Source organism: Schistocerca piceifrons, chromosome X (assembly GCF_021461385.2).
Source record: "Schistocerca piceifrons isolate TAMUIC-IGC-003096 chromosome X, iqSchPice1.1, whole genome shotgun sequence".
Taxonomy (NCBI): domain Eukaryota; kingdom Metazoa; phylum Arthropoda; class Insecta; order Orthoptera; family Acrididae; genus Schistocerca; species Schistocerca piceifrons.
The window spans coordinates 363,983,886-364,006,077 of NC_060149.1; positions in this window are offsets into that span (position 1 = coordinate 363,983,886).

The window sequence follows — 22,192 nt, forward strand, 5'->3', positions numbered from 1 at the left end:
ATGAAATGAAACAGAGGAGAGTAGACATTTGTCAACAATTTATTTTGTGTTTTCGGGGTGAGGGTGGTGATTTCATTAGCAACAATTTGACTGGTGATGAAAGCTGGGTTCACCATTTTGACCCCAAAAACAAAAGATCACCTACGCCAAAATAGTTCAAGACCATGCCAACTGCTGGCAAAGTCATGCTCAGAGTGCTCTGGGATATTAAAGGTGAGGTGCATTTGGAGTTCATGCCTAAAGGCACCGCCATAAACTCTGCAAGATACCACGAGGCCCTCAGAAAATCGAAAACACTAATTTGAAGAGTTCATCCACATATGAAGCACTCTCTCTTTCAGCATGACAATGCCAGGCAACACACATGTGCTGCTAAATCTTCCAAAACTTAAAGAACAGCTTAGAGGATTGCCCTTATTCAGAGATGAAGTGGTGCATTCTGACGAGAGGTTGTGGCTCCGTCAACCAACTCAAATCATTTTATAGTGACGATGTCAAAAACTGGTCTCTCGTTGGGAGAAATGTGTTCGTCGCCGGAGTGGCTCAAATGGTTCAAATGGCTCTGACCACTATGCGACTTAACTTCTCAGGTCATCAGTCTCCTAGAACTTAGAACTAATTAAACCTAACTAACCTAAGAACATCACACACATTCATGCCCGAGGCAGGATTCGAACCTGCTACCGTAGCGGTCGCTCGGTTCCAGACTGTAGCGCCTAGAACCGCACGGCCACTCCGGCCGGCGTCGTCACCGGAGTGACCATGTTTGGAAGTAAATATGTAGACATTAAGAATAAAGATGTAGAATGTTATTAAATTTTGTGTTATTTAAAAAACATTACGGGTTTTCACATAAAAATTAAGAGGCATTTTCAGCGCTGCCTCGTACCTGTAACCTTTCCTCAACTGTAATACCAGATCGGATAAGTCCAGCATCTCGTCTGTACACTTGCACAATACTTAATCTTTCTCCATCTCCTTCTCCATTTCAAGCATACGACTTTAGAACAAATTACGCAGTAACCTGCGTTTTACCAAAATCCACTCAGCATTCAACAGGAGATTAAGGCTTCATCATCATCCTTCGTCATCAGAATAGTTTACCGCTGCGTGCTTTACTGCTCCCTTTCTATTTCTGTTTACTTCTTCCTATCTCATCTGCTAATCTTATCCTACTATTCCTCGTTCTTTCTCTGACCAGTCAACTTCTTCTCCACATTGATTGAACACTGTACTGTTAGGCGAGGCTATAAACATTCTACAGTAACGTAATCAGGAAATTGCATGATATTAATAACATTGAAATTTCTTAAATTTTACATATTTATTATCATTAAAGACTGAAGAGCCAAAGTAACTGGTACACTTGCCTAATATCGTGTAGGGCCCCCGCGAGCACTCAGAAGTGTCGCAAAACGACGTCTCATAGACTCGGCTAATGTTTGAAGTAGTGCTGGAGCGAACTGATACCACGAATCCTGCAGGGCTGTCCATAAATCCGTAAGAGTACGACGAGGTGGAGATCTCCTCTGAACAGCACGTTGCAAGGCATCCCAGATATGCTCAATAATGTTCAAGTCTGGGAAGCTAAAGTGTTTAAACTCAGAAGAGTTTTCCTGGAGCCACGGCGTAGCAATTATGGACGTGTGAGGTGTCGAACTGCCCTGCTGGAGTTTCCCAAGTCCGTCGGAATGCACAATGGACACGAATGGATGCAGGTGATCAGACAGGATGTTTACGCACGTGTTACCTGTCAGAGTCGCATCTAGACTTATCAGGGCACCCATATCACACCAACTGCATACGCTCCACACCATTACAGAACCTCTACCAGCCTGAACAGTCCCCTACTGACATGCAGGGTCCACGGATTCATGAGGTTGTCTCCATACCCGTGCACGTCCATCCGCTCGATACAATTTCAAACGAGACTCGTCCAACCAGGCAACATGTTTCCAATCATCAACAGTCCAATGTCGGTGCTGACGGGCCCAGGCGCGCAGTCATCTAGGGTACACGAGAGGGCCTTCGGCTCCGAAAGCCCATATCGATGATGTTTCGTTGAATGGTTCGCACGCTGACAACTGTTGATGGCCCAACATTGAAATCTGCAGCAATGTGCTGAAGGGTTGCACTTCTCTCACGTTGAACGATTCTCTTCAGCCGTCCCTGATCCCGTTCTTGCAGGATCTTTTTCCGGCCGCAGAGATGTTGGAGACTTGATGTTTTACCGACTTTCTGATATTCACGGTACATTCGTGAAATGGTCGTACGGAAAAATCCTCACTTCATCGCTATCTCGGAGATGCTGTGTCCCATCGCTCGTGCGCCGACTATATAACACCACGTACAAACTCACTTAAATCTTGATAGCCTGCCAGTGTAGCACCGCCAACCGATCTAACAACTGCGCCAGACCCTTGTTGTCTTATACAGGCGTTGCTTACCGCAACGCCATATTCTGCCTGTTTACGTATCTCTGTATTTGAATACGCATGCCTATACCAGTTTCTTTGACCCTTCAGTGTATATCGTTCATGTATCACGAAAATTGTAATTTTTTACTCACTGAGGAAGTTGGTTAGATGTAAGAGAGAGCGTGATAAATAAATGCACAAATAAACAAATATTAAATAAATCTGGATATGAAAATGGTTCAAATGGCTCTGAGCACTATGGGACTTAACTTCTGAGGTCATCAGTCCCCTAGAACTTAAAAACCTAACTAACCAAAGGACATCACACACATCCATGCCCGAGGCAGGATTCGAATCTGCGACCGTAGCGGTCGCGCGTTCCAGACTGTAGTGCCTAGAACCGCTCGGCCACCCCGGCCGGCAATGTGGATATAATATATATATATATATATATATATATATATAAACGGGCAAGTGTGAGTAGGACCCGCGCTCTAAGGGTTCCGTACAAACTTAATGGTGAATGTAGATAATAATAACAATTTCGTGAGGTCTGGCCTGGTCCAAGCCTTTCTATTGGCCACCACATCGGCGACTTAAGGGTCCCTAACCTACATCAGTTATCCGGCTGGGGAAAGGTTCAACGCGGAATCCGAACCACGTATTGTTTCTGGCGACTTCTCACATCGTTGAGAGGTGAAAGCTAGGTTAAGACGAAGAGTGTAGACTCGACCAAGATTCTATACCACGAACAATCAGTTTCAAAGTGCGTACTTTATCGATAGCCGACCAGGAACGATAGGTATTTGCTGACTTCGTCTATAGGTTTTAATGAGTGAATTTGCGAGACACATTTTATGTAACATAAATGGTCCCTTCTTTTGAGTGCATTGACTTAGAAGCTTAAAGGTTTCACACCACGAAGGGACCGTAGCAAATAGTACTTATTCCAGTAAAGAATTCAAAAATATATAGAGAGGTGAACACGCATTCCGAATCTGACTTAATCTGGATGACGTTAAGCATGAAATGTCGATCAAAAATGGTAACCGGATGCTTTTATAGACTGCCTATGTCACGAGCTACGATAGTGGAGAGCTTCATAGAGAACTTACAGAGTATCGTTAACGACTTTCCTGATAATGCCAGTGTAATAGGGGATGACATCAACTTGCCATGTATAGAATGGGAGAGTCATGCTAGCAAAACTGGTGTCAGGGACAGGGATTCGAGTGACATTATTCTGAATGTCTTGTTCGAAAATTACTTCGAGCAGATAATCAAAGAACCAACTAGTGAAGGTAAAGTCGTAGACCTCCTAGCAACAAACAGACGTGAACTTACCGAATCAGTTAACTCAGAGGAACGAATCAGCGATCATAATGCTGTGATAGCAACTATGATTATAGGTACTACAAGGAGTATTAAGAAAATCAGGAAAATATTTTCGCTTAGCAAAAGTACCAGGACACAAGTTGCGGAGTATCGCAGACGTCCCATTAAATATTCAGTCCTGAAAACGAAGATGTGGAACACAAATGGAAACAGTTAAAAACCATCGTTCAATAAGTCTTAGACAAGTAAGTTACGAGCTATTTCTTGAGGGATGGGAAGAACCTAACGAGATTTAATAGCTGGTCATCGGACTCAGTTCGAAGCGGGACTATCACTGAAAACAATTCTACTCTAGTCAATGAGATCCCAGGCCGAAGACTTGTCTGGAGACACCCCTGACAGCACTGAGATACCAACCTGACTGTCTACCGGCATATGGCCCGACAACCAGAGTTATGGAAGTAATGGTCTTGGATGCCATTTCTTTTCATACAAGACCCCATTGGTTGTCATCCACGGCACTCTTACAGCACAACGGTGCGTCGAGAATAGTTCAAATGGTTCAAATGGCTCTGAGCACTGCGGGACTTAACTGCTGAGGTCATCAGTCCCCTAGAACTTAGAACTACTTAAACCTAACTAACCTAAGGACATCACACACATCCATGCCCGAGGCAGGATTCGAACCTGCGACCGTAGCGGTCGCGGGGTTCCAGACTGTAGCGCCTAGAACCGCTTGGCCACTCCGGCCGGCCTCGAGGATAGTCTAAGCCCTGTTTTGTTGCTCTTCTGGCAAGCCATCTTGGGCTTACATTTCACCAAGATAATGTCCACCCACACACGACTAGAGTTTCTACTGCTTGTCTTCGTGTTTGCGAAGCACTAATGTGACCAGCAAGGTCTTCATATCTCTCCCCAGCTGAGAGCATTTGGGGCGTTATGGACAGGGCCCTCCAACCAGCTCGGGATTTTGTCGAACTAACTCGCCAATTGGACAGATTTTGCCACGATATCCCTCAGGAGGACATCAAACAACTCTATCAATCCATGCCAAGTTGAGTAGCTGCCTGGATCAGGGCCAGAGATGGAGCAACGTATTATCGACTTCCTAATTTGTAAAGCTCTATCTCTTGAATAAAGCATCCAATTTTTGTGAAATTGTAATCATTTGTTTTTCTGTACATATGCATCACATCTAGTAGATACTGTCTCATCCGGATAATTTCTTCGTGGTGCTGCCGGCCGGTGTGGCCGAGCGGTTCTAGGCGCTTCATTCTGGAACCGCGTCACCGATACGGTCACAGGTTCGAATCCTGCCTCGGGCATGGATGTGTGTGATGTCCTTAGGTTAGTTAGGTTTAAGTAGCTCTAAGTTCTGGGGGACTGATGACCTCAGATGTTAAGTCCCATAGGGCTCAGAGCCATTTGAACCATTTGAATCTTCGTGGTGTTGTTGTTGTGGTCTTCAGTCCTGAGACTGGTTTGATGCAGCTCTCCATGCTACTCTATCCTGTGCAAGCACCTTCATCTCCCAGTACCTACTGCAACCTACATCCTTCTGAATCTGCTTAGTGTATTCATCTCTTGGTCTCCCTCTACGATTTTTACCCTCCACGCTGCCCTCCAATACTAAATTGGTGATCCCTTGATGCCTCAGAACATGTCCTACCAACCGATCCCTTCTTCTGGCCAAGTTGTGCCACAAACTTCTCTTCTCCCTAATCCTATTCAATACTTCCTCATTAGTTATGTGATCTACCCATCTAATCTTCAGCATTCTTCTGTAGCACCACATTTCGAAAGCTTCTATCCTCTTCTTGTCCAAACTATTTATCGTCCATGTTTCACTTCCATACATGGCTACACTCCATACGAATACTTTCAGAAATGACTTCCTGACACTTAAATCAATCGTGGTACACCGTTTAATTACTCTTTTCTTTCTTCGAGTGTAGTTTCATTGTGGACGATCGTAATACAGTCGCTCCTTTTGATCATCGTACAAACGTCGAAATGACAGACACTGAGATAACCGATCGCGGAATAGAAAAGCAACTACAATCTCTTAGTAGTAGAAAGGCTAGAGGAATAGATGAGATGACTTAATATTCTACAAATTTTATATGAAATAACGTGCTCCCCTTCTAGCAACAGTTAATCGTAGATAGCTGGAGCAACGGAGTGTACCTAGCGACTGGATAAAAGCGAAGGTCATTCCCGTTTTCACGAACGCTCATAGGATACATGTACATAATTACAGGCGTATAAAGTTGACATCAATTCTTTGTAGAAGTATGGAACATATTTTATGCTCAAGAATATTAACGTTTTTTGGTGAGCAAAAATTAGCCTCTACAAAAATTAACACGAATTCGGCGAAACTCATCTTGATTTATTCCTTCATGAGATCCATAGCGCTGTAGACGACGGCGCTCAGGTTGATACCGTGTTCCTTGCCTTCAGCAAGGCATTTGACACCGTTCCGCACTGCCGTTTAGTGAAGAAAAAAGTGCAGACTTACAGAGCATCGGACCAGACTTGAGACTGGATTCAAGACTTTCTTGCAGATAGAATTCAACACGTCGCTCGTAACGGAACTATATTGAAAGACGTAAATGTAGTTTCCGGAGTACACTTAAGAAGTATGATAGGACCGTTAAAGTTCACAGTGTATATAACATATCTAGTAAAAAGTGTCTGAAGCTCTTTAAGACTGTTCGTAGGTGATGCGGTTGTCTATAAGAAAGTAGCAATGCTAGAAAACGGTATCGATTTGCGTAATAGCCGAGCGGTTCTAGTCGCTAAAGTCTGGAACCGCACGACCGCTACGTCGCAGGTTCGAATCCAGCCTCGGGCATGGATGTGTGTGTCCTTGAGGTTAGTTAGCTTTAAATAGATCTAAGTTCTAGGGGACTGATGACCTCATAAGTTAAGTCCCATAGTGCTCAGAGCCATAACCTCGAGAGGATTCATAAATGGTGTAGCATCTCCCAGTTGTTCCTGAACGCAAATAAATGTAACATATTGCGCATATGTAGGAAAAGAAATCCACTGCTATACAACTACCAAAATTGATAATAAATTGCTGGAAATAGCATCTTCCGTAAAACATCTAGGAGTAACTACCCAGAGCGACCTAAAGTGAAATGACCGCATACGAGACATCGAAGGTAAAGCAGATTACAGACTCAGATTCATAGGAAGTATCTTAAGGAAATGTATCTCATCCATGAAGAAAATGGCGTACAAGGCGTTTGTTGGACTGATTCTTGAGTATTCGAAATTGGGAATTTGTGGTAAGTTCTACGGGACAGACCTGCTGAAGTCATCGATCCCTACGCTTACACAATACTTAATATAACTTAAACTAACTTACGCTATGAACAACAAATACACCCATGTCCGAGAGAGGACTCGAACCTCCGACGGGTGCAGCCGCGCGAACCGTGGCAAGGCGCCTCAAATCGCGCGGCTACCCCGCGCGTCTCTTGAGTATTTGAGTATTGTTCATCAGTCTGGAATTCTTACCAAATGGAACTGATAGAAGAGATAGAGAAGATCCAGCGAAGAGTGGCGCGTTTGGTCACAGGTTTGTTTAGTTGGCACGAGAGCGTTACAAAGACGCTCGACAAACTCCAGTGGCAGACGTCACAACAGAGGCGTTGTGCGACACGGAGATGTTTACTATTGAAATTTTGAAAGAGCACATTCCAGGAACAGTCGGACAACATATTACTTCCTCCCACATACATAATGTGAAATGATCACGACGAGAAAATTCGAGAAATTAGAACTAATACGGAGGCTTACCGACAATCATTCTTCTCACGAGCCATTCGTGACTGCAGTACGGAAGCTGGCATCAATTAATGGTATCATAAATGCCCTCCGCTATACAGGGTGGTCCATTGATCGTGACCGAGCCAAATATCTCACGAAATAAGCGTCAAACGAAAAAACTACAAAGAACGAAACTTGTCTGGCTTGAAGGGGGAAACCAAATGGCGCTGTGGTTGGCCCGCTAGATAGCGCTGTCATAGGTCAAACGGGTATCAACTGCGTTTTTTTAAAATCGGAAACCCCATTTTTATTACATATTCGTGTAGTAAGTAAAGAAATATGAATGTTTTAGTTGGACCACTTTTTTCGGTTTGTAATAGTCACAAACATATGGCTCACAATTTTAGACGAACAGTTGGTAATAGGTAGGTTTTTTAAAATAAAATACAGAACATAGGAACGTTTGAATATCTTATTTCGGTTGTTTCAATGTGTTACATGTACCTTTGTGAACTTATCATTTCTGAGAACGCATGCTGTTACAGCGTGATTACCTGTAAATACCACATTAATACCATAAATGCTCAAAATGATGTCCGTCAACCTCAATGCATTTGGCAATACGTGTAACGACATTCCTCTCAACAGCGAGTAGTTCGCCTTCCGTAATGTTCGCACATGCATTGACAATGCGCTGACGCATGTTGTCAGGCGTTGTCGGTGGATCACGACAGCAAATATCCTTCAACTTTCCCCACAGAAACAAATCCTGGGACGTCAGATCCGGTGAACGACGACCAATCCACCTGTCATGACATATGCTATGTAATACCGCTTCATCCGCACGCGAGCTATTTGCCGGACATCCATCATGTTGGAAGTACATCGCCATTCTGTCATGCAGTGAATCATCTTGTAGTAACATCGGTAGAACATTAAGTAGGAAATCAGCATACATTGCAGCATTTAGATTGCCAGCGATAAAATGGGGGCCAATTATCCTTCCTCCCATAGTGCCACACCATACATTAACCCGCCAAAGTCGTTGATGTTCCACTTGTCGCAGCCATCGTGGATTTTCCGTTGTCCAATACTGCATATAATGCCGGTTTACGTTACCGCTGTTGGTGAATGACGCTTCGTCGCTAAATAGAACGCGTGTAAAAAATCTGTCATCGTCCCGTAATTTCTCTTGTGCCCAGTGGCAGAAATGTACACGACGTTCAAAGTCGTCGCCATGCAATTCCTGGTGCATAGGAATAGGGTATGGGTGCAATCGGTGTTGATGTAGTATTCGCAACACTGACGTTTTTGAGATTCCCGATTCTCGCGCAATTTCTGTGCTACTGATGTGCGGATTAGCCGCGACAGCAGCTAAAATACCTACTTGGGCATCATCATTTGTTGCAGGTCGTGGTTGACGTTTCACATGTGGCTGAAAACTTCCTGTTTCCTTAAATAACGTAACTATCGGGCGAACGGTCCGGACACTTGGATGATGTCGTCCAGGATACCGAGCGGCATACATAGCACACGCCCGTTGGGCATTTTGATCACAATAGCCATACATCAACACGATATCGACCTTTTCTGCAATTGGTAAACGGTCCATTTTAACACGGGTAATGTATCACGAAGCAAATACCGTCCACACTGGCTGAATGTTACGTGATGCCACGTACTTATACGTTTGTGGCTATTACAGCGTCATCTAACACAAAGCGAAAAAAGTGGTCCAACTAAAACATTCATATTTCTTTACGTACTACACGAATATATAATAAAAGATGGGGGTTCCTATTTTAAAAAAGCCTAGTTGATATCCGTTTGACCTATGGCAGCGCCTGGTCAGTATCAATGGACCACTCTGTACACCGTTAGGTGGCTTGCAAAGTATGAAGTACATGTATGTGATACAAATTTCAATTTTATACCTATATCCGTTCCTGAGAAAAGAGATCTTAAGAGATCTTAACAGACGGACAGACGGACAACGGACGGCAAAAATATTTTTATGTGATAGAATTACAAATTAATAATTTTATAATTTTTGTTCTTACCTTATACTTTCAAATCTTGCTTCTTGTCAAATTTCATGATTCTAGGTCAACGGAAGGTACCCTATAAGTTTGGTGATTGACTTTGCGAGTATCGAAATATGACATAAATGCCAGTATCTGTTTATTGCTTTGATTTAGAAGCTTACAGTTTTCACACCGCCAAAGGACCGTAGACTGTAGTATGTGACATAAATTTCAACTTGAGGAAAAGGCGTCTCAACAGTCGGACAGACAACCTGACGGACAGACCGCAAAGTGATCGTATAAGGGTCCGTTTTTACCGACTGGGGTGTGAAACACTAACAACGAAAAGTGAAATGAAAGTTTTTAATTGTTCTAAAGATATAAATCTATTAATAATTAAAACAGCCGACAGGTCCACAATTACATTTAGAGTTTCGCTCCTGACAGAAAAATGGCATATTCTGTTAAAACAGTACGACACTTTAATATGCAACAAGTACGACAGACTGGTAGGTCTTCTCACAGGCGGAAAATCGTAATGTTAAATGATAGTACAGCGTACTGGAGAGACTAGTTGAGTCACTTCACCGCATATCATAGACAAGGACTTCACTGAGGCCACGCTGTTGGTTCGACTGACCGCAGTTGTTTCTCCTCACGCTGTAGCCGTTTTCCAGCTTACTGACGTATGGTACACTGATTGAACATCGAGATTATAGTTCCAGTGCACTGCCATATTGAGTCTCAACACGTTCCATACAAGCTGCCTTCACTGTAAGGCTGTTCACTTCCCCTCACATAATGTGGGCTGATATCTAGTGAAAGCTTTCAAAACGAGAAATGGTTTGCTTACTTTTCTCTACTGCGTACATCTGTCAAACTGCCTGGAGTGCACTTACCGAATGTGAACAGATAAGATAATTTTTTTCTCATCCGATCCTTATCTGATTCAGTGTCTTCATGAGTGCAGTAAATATTATAAATTCATTTGGAATCCGAATCTTTTAAACAGAGTCAGTAAAAAGAGTGAACAGACGTCTTCTTGCTTTGTATATATTCTATGAAAATAGCAGCGCTTGCGTAAAATATTATAAAGTGAAATTCCAAGAAAAGGAAGTATATTGTTCTTGAAAATCAATTAATTCGAAAACAAATACGGACCACCTAAAAAGTCAATGTAGTGGTGTGCACCACCGTTGATATTGTAAATCAGTATTCATCACACACATTTCCCCTAGGCAGTTCGGGACACTTGTAACTTCATAGAAATCTCTCTCACACACTGTTTCTGAACGAGTTGGCACACTACACTCACTCCCCATTCGAATTCGCCAATTAATCGACAAGACTCATTCTGACAAATGGTTCAAATGGCCCTGAGCACTATGGGACTTAACTTCTAAGGTGATTAGTCCCCTAGAACTCAGAACTACTTAAACCTAACTAACCCAAGGACATCACACACATCCATGCCCGATGCAGGATTCGAACCTGTGACCGTAGCGGTCGCGTGGTTCCAACTTGTAGCGCCTAGAACCGCTCGGCCACCCCGGCCGGCGACTCATTCTGAAAGAAAAAAAAAAACATTTTTGACGTTGTACCTGCATTCCCATATTTCAGGATGTTGTCTGATGTCATCGAGACTGCTTTCAAAGGCTTTTGCCCATAGAATGTATTCAGCCTATTGACTTACCGCAATGCTTCCGTTCAGCTTGCTACCCGCAAAAATTTTCTTTTGCCTTTATATATGCCGGGTGTCGGTCCTAAGAGCCATCATGCGCATTTTCTCTAATGTTTCAGAAGATATTTGTAATTTAGTTTCCGCAGTGCGTAGCTGGAGTGTGCCCAAACAAATACTGTTCGTCACGTCTCTCATGCGACGCTCATTGTCGGCAGAAAGTGTCAGGTGTTTGTCTTACAAAGAAAATTATTTCTAAAGCGTAATTTTAAGTGTCCATTCGAAAGAGAGATCCTTAGTCTAGTACGATATTAGGTTTAGCAGTATGTACTAACAGGGACAGCTAAACACAAATAACGAGCAAGAACGACTGAGCAGCGCTGGGTGCCTGTGCGACAGCAGTCAGCGTAAGCCAGGGCAATTCTGTCGCTGCTGGAGTACACGTTATTCAAATTCAGATGGCTCTGAGCACTATGGGACTTAACATCTGAGGTCACCAGTCCCCTAGAACTTAGAACTACTTAAACCTGACTAACCTAAGGGCATCACACACATCCATGCCCGAGGCACGATTCGAACCTGCGACCGTAGCGGTGGCTCGGTTCCAGACTGAAGCGCCTAGAACCGCTCGCCCACTGCGGCCGGCTAGACGTTAATCTTCGTGTATTACTGTCCCTGTTAATACATAGCGATAAAATGAATATCGCAATAGACAGATTTGGGACCGCTCTATCGAATGGAAAACAAAAATTCCGCTCTAAAAATCACTTTCTTTGTAATGAGAAGCAAAAAGATGCTTTCCGTCGACAATGGGCGTCGCATGAAAGACGTGGTGAGCAGTATGTGTCTGGGCTTGTGGCGGGGCGGGTTGGTCTCTCACTATCCTCTAAACAATCAGTCCACTTCACTATGTGATCAAAAGTATCCGGACAACCCAGAAACATACATTTTTCATATTAGGTGCATTGTGTTGCCACCTACTGCCAGGTACTCCACATCAGCGACCTCTGTAGTTATTAGACATCATGAGAGAGCAGAATGGGGCGCTCCGCGGAATTCTCGGACTTCGAACGTGGTCAGGTGATTGGATGTCACTTGTGTCATACGTCTGTTCGCTAGATTTCCACACCTCTAAACATCCCTAGGTCCATCGTTTCTTCTGTGATAGAGAAGTGGAAGCGTGACGGAACACTTACAGAACAGAAGCGTACAGGCCGACCTCGTCTGTTAACTGACAGAAACCGCCGACAGTTGAAGAGGGCCGTAATGTGTAATAGGCAGACATCTATCCAGACCAACACACAGTAGCTCTAAACTGCATCAGGATCCACTGCAAGTACTATGACAGTTAGGCAGGAGATGAGAAAACTCGGATTTCATGGCCGAGCGGCTGCTCATAAGCCACACATCACGCTGGTAAATGCCAAACGATGCCTCGCTTGGTATAAGGAACGTAAACATTGGACAATTGAACAGTGGAAAAACGTTGTATGGAGTAACGAATCACGGTACACAATGTGGCGATCCGATGGGAGGGTATGGGTATGGCGAATGCCCGGTGAACGTCATCTACCAGCGTGTGTAGTGCCAACAGTACAATTCGAAGGTGGTGGTGTTATGGTGTGGTCATGTTTTTCGTGTAGGGGGGTTGCACCCCTTGTTGTTTTGCGTGGCACTATCACAGTACAGGCCTACATTGATGTTTTAAACACCTTGCTTCCCACTGTTGAAGAGCAATTCGGGGTTGGCGATTGCATCTTTCAGCACGATCGAGCACCTGTTCATAAAGCACGGCCTGTGGCGGAGTGGTTACACGACGGTAAGATCCACGTAATTGACTGGCCTGCACAGAGTCCTGGCCTGAATCCTGCAGAACACCTTTGGAAGGCTTTGGAAAGCCGACTTCGTGCCAGGCTTCACGGACCGACATCGACACCTCTCCTCAGTGCAGCACTCCGTGAAGAATGGGCTGACATTCCCCAAGAAACCTTCTGGCACCTAATTGAACGTATGCCTGCGAGAGTGGATGCTGTCATCAGGGCTAAGGGTGGGCCAACACCATACTGAATTCCAGCATTACCGATGGAGGGCGCCATGAACTTGTAAGTCATTTTCAACTATGTGTCGGGATACTTTTGATCACAAATGTACCTGGATAGGTTCAGGTTGTCTGCCCTTTCTCTCTGCGATGGTAGATATTGGTGTAGCCGACAAAAGCAAAGCTGGCAATAATTCGACTAAATACCTACCACGCAAAGGCTACGTAACTCCAGTCCACAACCTGTAGCTGAAAGTTATTTAAACTATCGAGCAGTCGGGATTCTTGCATGACTCGTTTGAAAAAATGTGCAAAATTTCCTTTTAAGTTGGTTTATTATCTTTAAAACACGGTAAATGGCTATCAAGTTCGTATTTAATATCCCGACATCAAATATGCAATGTTGCTGACGGTCTCGGTTACAACTTCACACCCAAAAGCAGGCAGAAGGTATTTAGTTCGACCCGATATTTTAAAAGGCCTAAACTGTCACTCACCCACGACTGCTTGCGAGTTAACACAAAAAATGTTCAAATGTGTGTGAAATCTTATGGGACTTAACTGCTAAGGCCATCAGTCCCTAAGCTTACACACTACGTAACCTAAATTATCCTAAGGACAAACACACACACCCATGCCCGAGGGAGGACTCGAACCTCCGCTGGGACCAGCCGCACAGTCCATGACTGCAGCGCCTGAGACCGCTCGGCTAATCCCGAGTTAACACATTCAGCCGTTCAGTGAACTTCTTGTAACGAAGTGCTTGCTATAATGCCTCGTAATTTGCACGAAGCACTTCACACGGAGTTTATGTACGACAAGAAATGTTCACACGCGAATATCTCCTAAAATAAACCACTCACAAAACTCAAACTTTCACAAAATACTCAACACTGTACTTGCTTTTCACCAATGACACGAGAACCGATCAACCAAGCGAATTTCTTCATTTTGGTACAAATTTGATCAGCCAGGCTTACCAGAAGACGGCTCCCGGGCGACTCTCTCTACTCAAAGATCTGAGTCACCAAGTCTTACTCAGACGCGCTGAAGTGCTGAGCCCTTAATGGCTAATATGGTAAGCAACCAATCAGACTATCTCGAGCACTTCTATACTTGGGGTATTTCTAGTGTCAGCCAATCAGATTACCACAAGTAATTTAGGCTAGAAATCTCTTAATTCCGAAACTAAATAAAATTTAATGAAAACTAAATACAATTCGTTTCCACAAATTAAATTACTAATAAATTTAATATTCAACGGCTCTTCTGGTTGCCTTTTACACAATCAAGCTCACTCGGACATACGTCACAAATTCCCCTATGGCTCAACAACTTTCTTACGCATACATTAACATAGTTTTAATAAAATATCACATTCTCACTTTATGTATGTCCTCCATTCACTCTCTCACCCTCTCCAAAACACTGACACAACCAAAACACAACGTAATAATACTCTTCCAAAGTACTTTTAATTACGTCAGAGCCAGCCGGAGTGCCCGAGCGGTTCTAGGCGCTACGGTCCAGAACCGGGCGACCGCTACGGTCGCAGGTTCGAATCCTGCCTCGGATATGGATGTGTGTGATGTCCTTAGGTTAGTTAGGTTTAAGTAGTTCTAAGTTCTAGGGGACTGATGACCTCAGCAGTTAAGTCCCATAGTGCTCAGAGCCATTTGAGCCATTACGTCAGAAGTCTGTGGTAACGAAACTAAAGAAAATTGTAGAAAATTAGATAATATGAACATATCCTCTTGGTTGTAGTTTCAATTGATACTATAGATGAATACATTACAATCCCTATATGGCTCCGAGGACTATGGGACTTAACCCTAAAACAGTTTCACAATGCCAGCGCGGTTATTAAGTGTTTCAGGTAAAAAATTTTATCTCCGAATGTATTGAAGTTAACCGCGCGGGTTAGCCGTGCGGTCTCATCAGGCGCCTTGCCACGGTTCGTGCGGCTCCCCCCCCCCCCCCCCCCCGTCGGAGGTTGGACATGGGTGTGTGTGTTGTCCGATGACCTCATGACCTCAGCAGTTGGTCCCATAGAACTTCCCACAAATTTCCTGTATTGAAGTTATTGATTTGAAATTTTAACGAAATGGTAGTGTTATCCATAGAATTTGGTACACTAAGTATGGGAATAAATCGATGAATATTTAATCGTATTTCTTCAGATTCAGAGAGAGTATGTGTAACGTATTGCACCCAGCGTTAAGAAAGTAGAGGGCTCGCTCGCCCCAGTAGCCAGCGTCAGCTGTGCCAGGGTGAGAACTGAAATCTGCTCTCCTCCCGGCTCCACGCAACCTACGCTTTCAATGCAATATGACAACTCGCAGTAACTTGCTACGGTTCAGGCTGACTCAAGCTACACAGAGCATAAACGAAATAGCAATTTTTTTACCGGAACATCCGAGAAAATGCGCCTTAGGATGGTCGCCCTGCATACGTAATACAGCAGAAATGCAATACTGATCGTCGGTTCCTTTGGAATACACACACACATGAATGCAATCGTGCGCCCCCCCCCCCCCCCTGCAGTCTCACAAGACACACCCTCTTACTAGCCATTAAAGCGATACAGCCAGTCTCAATGTACTGTAGCTCTAGACTAGCCATCTACGCAATCATCAAAAGTATTTAAACGATCTGAACCTTTGGCACCATGTTCACAAGCATTTTTCAGAAATTATGTAAGCGGAGCAACTTAACAGCATTTTGTGATTTAAAGTATATAAGCTTCGTTGACAGCAAGGGACAAAAAAAGAGACGAAGAGAGAAACAGAAATTCAGTAAAAAGAAAAGACACACACACACACATACCTGGGTAAACTAATGAATAAAATATGGTTTTGGGTTCTCATATTAATTGCCCCCATTCTATCTGCACATGAAAACTGTAGCAAAACAAATGTGGCTAGAAATTTACCTCCCAACAGGCAGTTGACATTCAATTTTTAGGTCTAAAGGAAGCAGTGTACCAAAGCGAATCTGACCAAGCCTATAATTAGACAAAACAGATGTTGGTTAAAATACTATGCTAATCAGCCGAACACAAAAACAACTTGACAATCAGATTTACTGTCAGCTAGTGGAAGAATGCAGTTAATGTGTGATGCTTAAATCATGACTTTGAATTATCAAATTAATTGACACATTGCTAATTCCACGCTAAAATTCTTCTATAACTGCACAAAGTACATGGCACGCTAAGCAGCAGTTGAAATTTCATCCTACGCCTATAGGTCTAAATGAGAGTGTAGACAAATACAAACCCGAAAAAACACCACTTGGAGGGGGGGGATCAAATAGATAACAACACACACCATGAAACTTTTTGGCAGATTAAAACTGTGTGCCGGACTGACACTCGAGCTCGGGACCTTTGCACGAGACGAGGTACTAGCGGAATTAAAGCTGTGAGGACAGGTCGTGAGTCGTGCTTGGGTAGCTCAGCTGGTATGCCAGCACGGCAGCTCAGCGTGCACAGTCAGAGGCTTAGCAGCCCTCTGTAATAAATAAATAAAAAAAACTGAGTGAAGGGATCAACGAAGAACCTGAACGGGTGTCGTGGGACGTCCGCCCCAAACAAATACAACGAACAATGTAGACCAAAATGAGATTTAAAAAAAAGAGTTGGGGGAGCAGTTGCCCGCGAAAGGCAAAGGTCCTGAGTTCGAGTCTCGATCGGCCACACAGTTTTAATCTGCCAGGAAGTTTCATATCAGTGCACACTCCGCTACAGAGAGAAAATTTCATTCTGCACACACACCATGTTTATGTCAAACGTCACAACGTCATTTTCACGATAAAATGTCCATCGAAATATGCAGACGAGATAACTTACAGCATTTCTGTTGTATTATTGGAGAAGAATACAATGCATCACGTTTTAGTCAGCCTTCAGCGGCGCAGCGGTTCGTACGGTGTTTACGTCCCTGCTGCACGTGTACTCGAGAGGTGTTTACGTTAAGTGTATAGCGGTGCGCCGCGGCAATACATAGAACGAATTGTGGCCTTGTCGTTCCGCAAATTGACACTGAAATTTAGTTTTGTTAATGAATATGCTCGACCGAAGGCTTACGAGATAGAACGTTATTTAAGGGACGAGGTAAAAATCGAACCTGACGTTCTAGTTGGAATACACTTACTGTATCTATAGTCAGCAGCGTGGTCTACGTCAAGCTCATCAATGAAGCGGCATGTGATGAATTACTACTCCGACACCGACAAGGACTTCGTTTCTGTCATTCTGTCATTAGCACGGGAATGTTGGTGCGGTTACAGTTGAACATGCCGGTATGGGGCTACGAACGATCCGCGTCTTTGAGCTTCCAAAAAATGGTTCAAATGGCTCTGAGCACTATGGGACTCAACTGCTGGGGTCATAAGTCCCCTAGAACTTAGAACTACTTAAATCTAACTAACCTAAGGACATCACACACATCCATGCCCGAGGCAGGATTCGAACCTGCGACCGTAACGGTCTTGCGGTTCCAGACTGAAGCGCCTTTAACCGCGCGGTCACTCCGGCCGGCCTTTGAGCTTCCAGTGCCAGAACTACTGACAGATGCCCTGCGTCCTTACGGAACAGTCCTACCCCATGTGGCTGAAAAATGGGCGAGTTTCAAAACGTATGCTGCCCTCAATGGCGTCAGACAAATGTGGATCGAACTCCGAAAACATGTTCCGTCATACGTGCACATCGCTGGTTGTAGGGCGATTGTCATCTACGACGGACAACCAAGGACGTGCTCTGGGTGTGGGAAGGAGGGACACGTACGTTCAGAGTGTAGTCAACGAAGGTTGTTACAGCTGCCACGGGATGATCCACCACTCACACCGCATCTGGCTATGCCCCCCATGACCTATGTCGCCGCATTACGCGATGACGTAGGCCGCGCGACAGAAACGTACCGGAACGTACAGACAGAGGCAGATCGTGGCGAGCCACGGGAGGACGACGTTGCCCTCTATTCGGTGCCGCTTGCTGTCCCTTCAGATAAGGCACTTACAGACGTCGATAATTCGACGGCGCATGATTCCGATATCCCCCACGAACATCCAGAGGCCATGCTCACCTCTGATTCCGAGACTCGGCAAATATCACCAGAACGCTGCAAGAAGCGCCGTCTCACGGTGGAGAACGACCAACCAGATCCAGCTGACAATGCTGAGGCGTTTGGGGGTACAGAGCAGACGACCATGGATACAGAAGAACTGCCTAGCGTGGATGCAGGGGTGGTCAGCGGAACGGCGACGCGACCTTCCGATGACGATGTTTCAGAAACAGCGAAAGAATTCGATCGACGGCAACAGGCTACTGAGAAGGCTACGGCGCCTACAATGCACGACAATGGTGGGCTGCTAGGGGACTGGTCAGACGACCCATCCCCGTGGGGAACAGATGATGCTGGAAGAACTGCTCCCACACACTCTCCCGGTGTAAGACCGGAAGAGTGCACGGAATAACGGCAGACCATTTGAAGAGACGGCAGGGGACGTTAAAAAGAAAGCAGTCTGTGTAAGGAAGGATTAGCGACCGTAAGGTGCCCTTTCTACGTTGACAGCCATGCAACATGCTTATCAGTTAGGGTCTGTTAACATCAATAGCATTGGGCCACCGGTAAAAATCAAGATGATCGGTGACATGATAAAGGCTGCCGATTTGGACACAGCGCTGTTACAGGAAGTTCGGGTGCTTCTCCCCTCGGACCTTTATGGTTACGATATTTACTGTTCTCCGTGTGACGAGAGAGGCGTTGGAAGTGCGGAACTATTGAAGGAAGGGATACGTTCAGACGGCCTGCTGCCCGTGGTACGGCCGTGACCATAGGTGGAATACATTTGATCAACATATACGCACCGTAAGGCTCGGATAAGAGAAGAGGCAGAGCAGATTTTTACGCCCCTGAGGTTACACCGTTGTTCCGGAAACGATACGATACTTGCATACTCGGCGGAGATTTTAATTGGGTGCTCGAGAGAAGGGACCAACATCCTAACTACACTCCCAGCCAAGAACTTCTGGAGCTGGTCAACGGGATGGAATTAGTGGATACATGGGACCTAAAGTATCAAAGCCAACCAGGATATGCATTTGTTACGAGCCACTCCGCAAGCTTTTTGGATCGGATCTACGTTTCAAGGGCGATAGCGATGTCGACGGTGGACGCAGAAATCTGTCTGACCGCGTTTATAGACGATGAGGCATACATCTGTACGGATACTCTTGCTAGACAGCAGGTATGGAGACGGAGGGGTAATTGGAAGATGAACGTCTCCCACTTGCGTGACGCAGAATACCGACGCATGTTGGAGGACGCGTGGCATGGCTGTCTCCGTCGACGAAAATCTTACCGTTCTGTCCTACAGTGGTGGATCGAGTGGGCGAAGCCAGCTTTACGGAGGACGTTAATAGGTTATGGGAAGGAGGTTTCTCGATGGCACCGCGCGACCACTGACTTTTACTTTACGGTCCTCTGGGATCTGTTTGCTCAACCACCTACTCCAGAATGCCAGACGTCCGTCCACCGAGTCAAGGCAAAGGTGGTACAATTTGCGACGCTAAGGATGGCGGGTACCATGATACGAGTGTGGTCGCAGGATTACCTACTCAACGAAGTTCCTTCGATGCATTATGTGATAAAGGACAGAAGAAGAAGACGAAGGATGTTAATTCATGAGATCGATCTTGGCGATGGCCGTCGTTTTTCAGCACAAAGGAGCATAGCGCAGGCGTTCACGGATCATTTTAGCAGATTCTATGCGAGCGACGTGGAGGGTCAGAGGGAGCTGGGGAACCTCCTGGAACAGATCCCAGATGCGACGCGTGTGAACAGGGAAGCGGGCGTGTTATCAGAAATTACGTGTGAGGAGCTGGAGGAAGCGATTACACGAGTTGCCTCCAACACATCCCCAGGTCCATACGGATTCCCGTTGGAACTTTATTGTGCTTTTGTGACCATTATGACATCGATAGGGTTATGCATGTTTAATGGACTTCTGCGGCAAGAAGTACCGGTTCCTATAAAATTCATGAAAGGGCTCATGATCCCGACACCCAAGCCACGTGGTGGCAAAAGACCTCCTTAATAGTGACTACAAGATATTTATGCGGGACTGCTACGGTCGCAGGTTCGAATCCTGCCTCGGGCATGGATGTGTGTGATGTCCTTAGGTTAGTTAGGTTTAAGTAGTTCTAATTTCTAGGGGACTGATGACCTCAGATGTTAAGTCCCATAGTGCTCAGAGCCATTTGAACCATATTTATGCGCATGCTGTTGAGCCGTATCAAAACGTCGCTGCGGATCGAATGTATACCGGTCAGACTTGTCTTGGCGGCATCAGTAATATCTACACAGCCGTGGGAGACTATCATGATGTTGTCGCCCTCGCGGCTGCGTGCTGTCTCTGGATGGCACTGGTTGCTGTAGATTTTGATCATGCTTTTGACCGAGTGGATCATGTGTACCTCGCGGCGGGGAAGAATAGGATGGGTGTCTCGCCTTTATTGACCACTGCAGTGATGCGGCTGTTGCACGGCGCCATATCAGCGATGGTGATCAGCGGAGGGAGAACTGAGTATTTTAAGATCCTAAGATCAGTCAGACAGGGTTACCCCTTGTCGATCCTCCTATATGCGGTAGCCTTAGAACCATACCTTGCAGGCCTTCGCTGCCGCCTTACCGGGATCTCCCTGCGGCATCTATCATTCACATGTAGAGCATACGCGGATGACACTATGTTCCTCGTCCGGAATGAGGGGGAGACTCTATCAGCACTGGATTGGCTACAGACGTATGGGACGGCAGCTGTTAGCGAGGTCAACTTCCGGAAATCACAATTCATGCGTGTGGGGCGTAGCCTAGAAACAGGAACGGAAGGACTCTTACTTGTGGTGCAAACCCTCCGATGTTTGGGTATGACCTTTCATAAGGAGACGGCGGGAACGACTGTGGACAACTACCGACTGCTGTAGCTTAGAATCCGCACGTCAGTCCGCAGTACGACCCTACGGTCGATGGATATGCTGCAGCGAGTGTCAATTGTCGACCTTTATCTCGCTCCCATGATATGCCACCTGACAATCCTTCTCCCATTGATGCGCAAGATGTCTATGAGGATTCAGGGGGTTTTTGGATACTATGTAAGCGTGCGACAGGTCCTTAAGGTACAGTACAACATGCTTACCCTCCAAGCGTGAGAAGGGGGCGTTGGTTCAGTGAGCGTGCACGAGAAGGCGCGTGCCATGTATATTAATACTATGCTATAACGGTGGCGTAAGAGTAATCACTCGCTTACGGGGACGATTATCGAAGAACTAGTATCAACTTCGCATCTTCCCTCGGTCAGTGTCGGCCATATATCACCCCTGTTAATCTATGTGCGCACGTTCATCGTTGAATACAGTTACGTGCGAAAGCATTTACCGGCGTCCCGACAGTAGAATCGAAGAACGTGTAGCATCTGCTTCTTCGACAGATCGCCCGGAACAGGATCGAATGGAAACATCCTGCCGTTAATTGGCACATGGTGTGGCGCACGGTACACCACCACCACAGTTAGGTCAACATGTTACATTGTAGTGAACCAGAAATACCCAACGAATGACAAATGAACGCAATACATTTGGCGGCTGCTCCCGTGTGTCAGCAATGCGGCATGCTGGATACGGACGACCACCGGCTGGTCTGCGGCGGGCGTTGGCTGTCTCGATTCTAGCAAGGAAGATAACAGCGTTCATGCGGCGCAATATATATACAGCAATATCTTCCGACATAGTATTTTTTCCAGAGGAAAAATATTTTGCGCGTCATAAGACGAACGCAGTAGCGTGGATCACAGGTATGATGGTACATTACATATATAGAGACACTCGTCTCTTGCAAGATAGCCACACAAAACTGTTACGGCT